This window comes from Pinus tabuliformis, chromosome 5_2 (genome assembly GCF_031772625.1).
Source record: "Pinus tabuliformis cultivar Carrire ecotype Pingquan chromosome 5_2, CPIR1, whole genome shotgun sequence".
Taxonomy (NCBI): domain Eukaryota; kingdom Viridiplantae; phylum Streptophyta; class Pinopsida; order Pinales; family Pinaceae; genus Pinus; species Pinus tabuliformis.
In genome coordinates, this window is record NC_142306.1 from 165,282,614 (window position 1) to 165,292,510 (window position 9,897).

Sequence of the window (9,897 nt, forward strand, 5' to 3'; positions counted from 1 at the left end):
CATGCTAAATATATAAATAAATATTTTTTGGGAGTTCTAGCTGCCAGAGATTGGTTTTCAACTAAAATTCCTGTAAAATTATGTGAGCATCATGGTTTTCATAGCTATACTTTTATTTTATTTTATTTCTTTTTTTAGTACATAAAGAAAAATTAAGTTGAGTCAAGAGGGGTAGAATAATTCTTCCTTTTTATCAACTCCATTTATGAATTTTTGAGTTTAGGCTTCTATGCTATAGATAGCTTTGAATTAATTCATCCGAATGCATCACAACTAGATATTTAAGTCGACATTTCAAGCCAACAAGTGTGGCTCATCATCAAGACAAATATGAGAAGTCTAATAAGGTCTAGCTAGATAAATAAGTGAGAGATGCCATGAAAGAACAAAAGTCAAAACAACAACCAACAAGAAAAATATTAAAAAACCTAAATAAGTAAATAAATAAAATATTAAATGCTAATAGAGTGGGAGATAACCACACACACACATAGAAATATATATATATATATATATATATATATATATATATATATATATATATATATATATATATATTCTGAGGAAAATCTACGCAGATCCACCCGAAGGGATCACATCTCGCCAGTCAAACTAATCAAAGCCTAACCCCGAGGGCGTCAAGGAGAATTGACCCTATGACCTCTCAATGGCAAGGTGCTTTAACAACGAGACATCGACCAATAACCCTCAGGGCTAAAAATTTGGACCATTTCTTGATTTGTGTGTGTCATTCCTGTGCATGGGCCATCCTAATCATCTCTATATCATTCCAATTTTATCAGATATTTCCAAAAAAAATAATAATTAAATAATATTAAAAGAAAGTAAAATAAGATCAAATTAATAAATAAGATAGATAATTAAATAATTATTAAAATAAATAAATATTCTTATACTATTCATAATATTAACCAAAAAGGAAAAAAATTACATTAGTTATTAAAATATTTATTATTATCTAATAATAAAACTCCACACACATATTCTAATTTAGAATCAATATATATTATATAGAATAAATAAAATAAAATAAATGAATTAGACATACTTATAATAGTCATATAGTATATTCATTATATAATGTAATAAAAAAGTAGTAAAGTTATATATATATATATATATATATATCGGTATTAGTGAGGCTACATTATGGCTATGTCCAAGAATAACGCTCAAATAGGGTGGAGAATTCAACCACTGACTTAACAATGCACCCAATCACTGTCTTTCCAAAAACCCTATAGGTCATAAATATAATATCTTAAGAAAGGAACATAATATCTTTTATTAATAAGTAATAAAATATATTATTTTCCTTTCCTAGGATAATATATTCATTATATTACATATTATTTTACTACTTTTTTATTACATTATATATATATATTTATATATATATTTATTGAATATATATATATATATATATATATATATATATATATATATTTCTGTAAGCTAAGGAATTTCTATTATCTACAACAAACTGAAAAATACATACTAAGGAACCTCAATCTGCCCATATGGGAAACCAGATCTGTTGGTTCCTCTTCATCAAGCATTCGATACTGTTTTTCTTTTTACATACTGTCAGAAAAAACTTACAAGACATTAAACCTTTGTAATCAGAATGTTTTCAGAGACTGTTTTTTCTAAGATCTACTAAAAGACCTATCTTCACTACTAGTTGTTGTGACATGCAATCAAATTCCCAAAAACAGAGCAGTAGCATCAAAAATCAAAAAGAGAGAGTTAACTAGCCTCTCAAATCTCCGCGCTTCCCCTTTTGATTTCATTGTTGTCTTTGGTTTTTACCAGTTCCTTTAGCATCTCCTGTATCTCCTTAATCTGTTCATTCTGTTGACGCATTATACCTTCAACATTAGCCATCTCCTTTCTTGCTGCCATCGATTCCTGAGCCATCTCCACCATTTCTGCAGCGACTTGTTCCATTGCCTTGGCCAAAAGGTGCTTCAGGACCCAGTAAGTGTGAAGAGCTCGACGGTATAGGGTTAGTCTACCTCTGGTATTGCCTGGATCAGGCATCTGGGATTTCCACTCTTCCATCTCAGGGTCCGACGGTTCTTCCAGGACTCTGTTTTCCATGACTTCAATGATTTTTCGAATGTCTTCATTCGTTTCTTGATTGTAAGCCTGCTCTGCCTCATGAACCGTCCTACGGATAGATTTCCTTCCCCTTTTTCGCCTTCCCTGAGGCTGGTTTCCCTCCTCTCCATTTTTTGCTTGCCAGGGTCGGCCTTTACCTCTTTGCTCACGAGCTTCCCTTCTTCTGTCTGTTCTACCTCGTTTGACATTTTTGCTGCTCTGTCCTTTTTCAAAAGTCTTACTCCAGAAACCCTCGTCCTGGTTAATCTCCATGTCTTCTGAGCTTTCGACCTCAATTTTTATTCTGCTCCGCTCAAATTGTCTGTCTCCGAAATCCTCCCGCTCTGCCTGGACTTCTTTATCCCAGCTCGCTGCCATCTTGACTCGTTTAAGACGTTGGTTTATATATATATATATTATAATATTATAATATAAATATTTATACTAATAACTTATTATATAACTATTTTAATATTAAAATATAAGTATTTATAATTCATTTAGTTTGTATAATATATATTGATTCTTTATTATTAAATAATAAATATTTTAATAAGTAATATAATATTTCCCCATGATGGATGATAATGAGCATGGGTACCCCTTGGGTGATTTGACTGCTAATGCATACTACTACTTCACACTCTTGATATTTAGAGGATGGCATGTACGGTTGATTATGAGGTTAATGATGCATGTAGCATTTTAAAAGTCCGATTCAGGCCACAACCTCTCATTTTCTATTGCAAGCATAATGTTCCGCGAGAGATTTGTGGGAGATCATGTCATCCTAAATTCTTCATTATGTGACACAATATGAGCTCACATCAACACAATAATTACTCAGTCAAGAAATAAATCATGGAAATTACACCAAACTACATAAATAATGGCCAGATGAGCGGTGGTCCTTAGAGTCATGTGATTCTCATTCAACGATTGATCAACATCACATTTTCAGATGCTAAAGATAAATACATGCAAGATCTTACAAGTGGCTATCCACCATTGTGATCGTCATGCACAATACTCTCATTTTAGGACTATTTTTCTTGATTTGTTTTTCTTATGTCCTATCTTATATGTTATGTCATGTTATGTCACAAAATGCCACTCCTTTTTGTTTGTCTAATCTCTTAGTCAAAAGGGGTTTCCACAACCTTAGAGTTTTGAATCTGTGTTATTAGTCTAGTTTCCCATCAGACCGACCAATAATTGAATATTATATGTTATGTAATTCCATCATGAAGTAATACAAATGTCTAGCCTTACAAAAAAAAGGTAATATAATCTTTTTGACTTTATGGTTAATATTATGAATAATATAAGAATATTTCCTATTTAATTTCTTATATTATTTATTAATTTGACCTTGTTTCACCCATTTTAATATTATTTAATTATTCAATTAATATTTGGTTATCTCCCCTATACTAGTTGTTAATCTATATATATATATATATTTTTAAATTTTTTAGGGTTTTTTAATATTTTGTCTTGTTGGTTTTTGTTTTGACTTTTTACCTTTCATGGCATCTACCACCTATTTATCTAGCTAAACTTGATCAAGCTTCTTATCTTTGTCCTAAGGATGAGGCACACTTGTTGGCTCAAAACATTGGCTCAAATATCTAGTTGTGATGGATATGTAGGAATCAATTCAAATCCATTTATGAATGTTGAAGCATATTTTGTATAAATTTCTCTCTTGATAGGGGCTTATGATATAGCTTCAATCTATGTCCATTAACAATAAAATAGGCACCCTACTCATCAATAATTTTGATTTGAACTGATTCATTGTTATAGAATATCTCTATTTCATATGGATCTAACCAATGCATTTGGAGCTTTCCTTTAAAATCTTAAATTTAGAATAAAATAGGAGGGCCTAATCACCTGGTTTGAACTTCTTCATCTTGATAAAATTTTCACGCCACTCTGTCTTTGTTGTTGAATGACACTGATTTTCTAGATTACATCTTGTCGTATTTCATTCAGCTCATTGCATTGAGCTAGCCTTTATTTTTGTGCTTCTGAAAGATCTATTCCCAATATTGATGTTGTTCTATAAGTCTTTATTTGAAACTTTATGGAAAGAAAATATTTCTTTCCATATACAGTTCATATGGTGTATGACCAATAATGTTCCTCCATGTGGTTTGATATACCCAGAGTGATTTTGAAATATTATGTACCCAAATCTTTTCGATATAATCAAACTGTCTTGGTCAGAATGGCTTCAAGGACCTTATTTGTTGATTCCACTTGCCGATTAGTTTGTAGATGATATGGAGAGGAATTCCGATGTTTGATCATGTACTACTCCACAATTTTCTTGACAAGTTTGGATGTAAATTGTGCACCCTAATCTGTAACAATTTATTTAGGGACACCAAATTGAGTAAATACATCCTCAAAAAGAAATTTAACAACAACATTTTTAGTGGAATAATTAAAGGTTTAGCTTCTACCCATTTTGTTACATAATCAATACAAACAAGAATATATCTTTCTACCTATATACTAGAGCTATTGGCCTTATAAAGTCTAGAGTCCATTTTTCAATTGCTTCAAAAAATACCTATGGTTGCAATGGCATTTCATCAGCTTGAACTAGTTTCCCCATTCTTTGACAACTATCACATCTTTTAACATATTGTTTGGTGTATTTGAATATGGTCGGCAAATAGTATCTTGAAACAAGGCCTTTTATATGCGGTTCTTCGATCGAATAAATGTACTTCACATGGTTCATAATGGAATGCTTTTAATATATCCATTACCTCATCTTCTTACACACCTTTTAATGATTAAATCAGATCATGTTTAAAACAATTTCCATCTATCCTAGAGTATGATGCACTATGTCTGACAATCTTTTATTTTTCTCTTAAAGTCAATTATCAAGGAAACTTCCCTATAGCCAAATAATTAGCAATATATACATACCAAGGAGTTTTTATAGCAATTGCAAATAAATATTCATCAAGAAAACTATCATCTACAAGAATTAATGTACTTTTATTGTGGATTTTAGAAAGGAAATTAGCTACAATGTTTTCCTTTCCAGGTCTATCCAATATAGTATTATTAAATTCTCGTAACAACAAGAACCATCTAGTAATTCATCCATTAGTTAAAGGTTTGTTCATTAGATATTTGATAGCAGAATGATCGATATGGATAAAAGTTTCATACCGATTTATGTAGTGTCTAAATTTATTTATGGCATGAACTACTGCAAGAAACTCCTTTTTTGTAACTATATGATTTAACTCTATAAGAGTCAAATTTTTACTTACATAATGGATAGCATAAGGATTTTGTTTCTCTCTGCCTGAGGACAACTCCTAAAGTTGTATTTGAAGCATTTGTAGAAATATGGAATGGAAGAGACCAATTTGTCCTCTTAAAATTGGTGCTTCAGAAAGATTTTGTTTCAAAGTATCAAAAGTTAAATGAGGAGTTCCAATAAAATTCACTATATTTAGTGAGAAATTTAAATAGTGGTGAAGCCACTTTTGTAAAGTTTTCTATAAATCTTCTATAGTAGCTTTCATATCCAAGAAAACTTATTACATCCCTTTGAGACCTGGGTACTAAAAGTTTGGTAATGACTTCAATCTTTGCCAGATCAACCTTAATTCCATTACTTAAATATAATGTCCCAAAAAATGCCTTTTTTAAACATCAAAAAACATTTCTCATAACTTAAAGAAAGGTTATTTTCTTGGAAAATTATAAGAACTTTTTCAAATTTGTCTAAGGCTTCTTCAAAAGAATTTCCATATGTCGTGAATCATTCATATAAAATCAACACAATCATGAACCAAGTTAAAAAACATACCTAAAACAGCTCTTTGAAATGCAGTAGGAGCATTGCATAGTCCAAAAGGTAATACACTGTAAGCGTATGTTCCCCATGGACATGTAAATGTTATCTTGTCTTGATCTTCCAATGCAATTTGTATTTGATTATAGCCACTAAAACCATCAAGAAAATAAAAATATTTCTTGCCTGCTAATGTATCTAATACTTGATCAATGAAAGGAAGTGGAAAATGATATTTTAAGGTAGCCTTATTTAGCACTCTATAGTCTATATAGACTCGCCACTTACCATTTTTCTTTGGTACAATTACCAATGGTGAAACCCACTGGCTATCAGAAATTGGATAAATGAAGTTTACATTTAACAACTTTTGCAATTCTTCCTTTACAATTTCCCTCAAATTAGGATTCATCCTTCTCTGAGGTTGTCTAATTGGTTTAGAATTATATATATATATATATATATATATATATATATATATATATATATATATATATATATATATATATATATATATATATTAGGATTGATACCCCACATATTTGTATATTCCCATGCAAAAGTAGATGCATGCTTTAGTAGCATCTTTATTAATTGATCTTTTTGAGATTCTTCCAGGTTAAAATTAATATTTAGAGTTCTCCTTGGATTAATTTCTATAGGAATACTCCTAAATATATAAATAAAATTCAATGATAACATGGAATTATATGACAAAAAGTCTTCTATATTACAATTTCCTTGAAAATATTTATCTAACATATTCACAAAACAATTCTGTGTGTGCTCATCAAGATAGTGAGGAAAATCATAATTGTTCATAAAATTTATTATTTGACTTTATTCAACATCTTCTTTAAAAGACATTGCTTGTGAAATTGTTAGAATGGATTGTATTATTTCATTGTCATTTTCATCATCAATCCATTCGTTGCTTTCTAATTCAGTAATTGTTTTAGTAGGAGGATAAAGTGTAAACTTTTTTGTTGCATTTCCATTAGAAATTTTTATATAATCATATATAAAACTTATAAATTCATCGATCGTGGCTGACGAGGGCCTTCCAAATATTAATGGATCTCTTTCCAGGTTGGTTTTAAGTGCAAGAATCATAAAATCTCAAGAGTCCAAAGATACAAGAATATCTTCTAATATCACTTTTGGTTTTATAGTGGATCTATGTGCTAATTGCAAAGTAGTTGGTGAATATAAAAGATTGCTTAGTTGTAACTCATCCATTATATTCTTTGTCATTACATTTATAACTGCCCCTAGATCAATAAGTGTGTTTGAAATTGCAATATTATTAGTGTGAATTTTTATAATTGGACTTCCTGGATCTAAATATTTTTCTATATAAGTTCTTCCCATAATTATATCTACTAACTTTCCAATGAGATGTGTACTTTAAGTTTTTCCTTCCTTTTTCTTCCTGATTTTTAATACACAATTCCTTTATTGTTCTAGTATATATAGGAATATATTTTATTTCTTGCAACAAGGGAATTCAAACACAAATATTCCTTAGTTCATCCAATATATCATAATATGATGTTATTAATTATTTTTCTACATTCTCATCTATCTTTAACCTTTCTCGAGAAGGAGGAATTTGAGAATATGTAGAAGGTTGATTTATTGAAGGAAAATGAGATTTTATTATTGTATCGTATATTTTCTTAGAAATTTCTTCTTCAATGATTACTGAACAATCTTTATGAAGTACTCTTCCCAAACTAAGATATATAACATTAAGATCGAGATGGGCAATCATCATAGGTTTAGAAATTTTGAGGCTCAACATTGTAAACAAGTTGAGATACTTTATTGTTGGGGTTCATAAGCAATTATGCAAGTAATTGGGCTGGTCTTTGTGGAGATTGTGTTGATGGTAATTGAAGTAGTTGGCTAGAAGTCAACTGTAGCTGTTGATTCAATTGTGTAGGAGGTTGATATGATTATTGGGGTTGATATTGAGGATATGAAGGATGTGATGGATAATGTTGTTGATATTATTGAGGATTATTTCCCCCATATGCTCCTCACCAAACATGTTGCCAAATTTTGATTTTGAGCTTAGGTGGCCATGGTTGTCGAGGTAAGGTGTATTCTAATTATGTTGTGGATATTGTTGATAAACATGAAACTACTGAGTATGATCTTGCATAGTACTTGGTTTTCGATCTTGCCAAGGTATTCTTGGTGCTACAAAACAAAGTTGTTCCAAGACTTCATTTGATCCATTATCCTCGTGATAAACTGCTTTAATTCCAAGCAGAGATGGGAAATCCTTTGTTGCATGCTTTTATGCAAAAATAACACCTATTTTGATGTTATCTAAAGGGGATTCTTTCAAAGGATGGTTTTATACATCAAGGAAAAAATATAGATAATGCAACATTTCTTTCCTTTTGTTTGTTTTGAAATCTCAAAATATCATTTTGTTCACTTAAATTTCCAAGAATATCGGTTTTAAAATTTTCTAATACGTGACTGAGTTCAAATCTACTTATTGTACTGGATACAAATTTACTTACTGTAGCTATAGCTGGGTCTTGAGTACCTTTACCATATTTTTTTCTTCCTCGTGATACATTGATCTAGATTCTCTTAGCTATTGAAATTAACCAAGATATTTTACTTCCGTGATGTTAGTAGAATTGCATGTGAAAGAGTATGAATAAACTTCATGTGCATACTTTAAAGAAGAGGAAACATAAATGCAACCATCAAATCAAAGAACACACAAAACTTGATAATAAAGTTCACCAAGTGTGGGTTACGTCTCCGGGCTCGGTGTCAAGAGTGGGGACGCTGCATAATTAAATGTTGCAAGATGATGATGAGTACATGATGTATTATTTGTCAATACAAGGTAGAGATCCATTAATTAGAGTGGCATGTATCTCCACAAGATGTTCTACTATAAGAAATGTCACTCATATATGCTCTCCTTCAACATGACAAAATATCAAACTCTCACATGAAGTAACATACAAGGATCCTCCAGCAAAATGGAAAACAAGGATCTCAACATCAAATCATCATATCAGAAAAATCAAAAGAAGACATGGCATCAATGCATATTATACCTCCACTTCTGAAGATGGCCTAAAAATGCACACCTCTGTTGAAGAAACAAATTGCACGGTTGAATTTTTGGTGAAAAACCGTGAAATTTGACTGTAAACGTGACCCCTTTCTGAATTGGTTAAATCTGGGCTCCCTGAGAATCTCAAAGATTCCTCAAAGATTCTATTCTACAAGCTGACTGAAATTCAACTACTCATATGAAGCAACTGATCATGCAATCACTTTTCTTGCGGGAAACTGGTTCAAATGAGTATAAACTTGATATATTTCTCACACCTTCAAAATTGTGACCTCAAGGAATTGTAAAGATTCCTCATAGAGAATATTCTTTAAAGTATTCCCTAACATATGCTCCAACAATATTCCTAGAATCTTGTTGAGATTCATGTCTTCATTGGCCTTCCTGTGCCCTCATCTCTCTTGTATTCTCCATGGTTCCCTTTGAACCATTTGAATGGCATTTTATAACAAAGTGTGAGGGTGAATAAGACAAAGTGTGTGATTGACACAATGTTTGGCATATTCATATTAACTTACTTGTTATTGGGGGGGTTTTGGGTTCAAAACCCATGGAATCCCAAGTTTTCTTTAATATGGTTTTAAAGCCCAATTTTGGTTTTAATATAGTTTTCAAACCATATAATATATGGTATATGTATGTCCATATTGTAATGACTCCCCAAACCATGAGAATAAGACAAAAATGAAGGTTGCACCATGCCAAGGCCACTTGGGCCTAATTTGAGGTGCCATGTGTCACTTGTATGTCCTACCACGTGGAAAAATGTTGACTTTAACTTTTGCCTAGTTTGACGAAAATGTTTACTGGCCATAACTTTCGCATA

At 31.2% G+C, this 9,897-nt stretch overlaps 1 non-coding gene across 1 annotated transcript; it reads right to left on the bottom strand.

Annotated features, from left to right (window-relative positions):
* Window positions 1-716: 716 nt before the first annotated feature.
* Window positions 717-820, bottom strand: LOC149158067 (U6 spliceosomal RNA). Its single transcript, XR_016262058.1, has one exon. It is a non-coding gene; the product is annotated as a U6 spliceosomal RNA (small nuclear RNA).
* Between the last annotated feature and the right edge of the window lie 9,077 nt (window positions 821-9,897).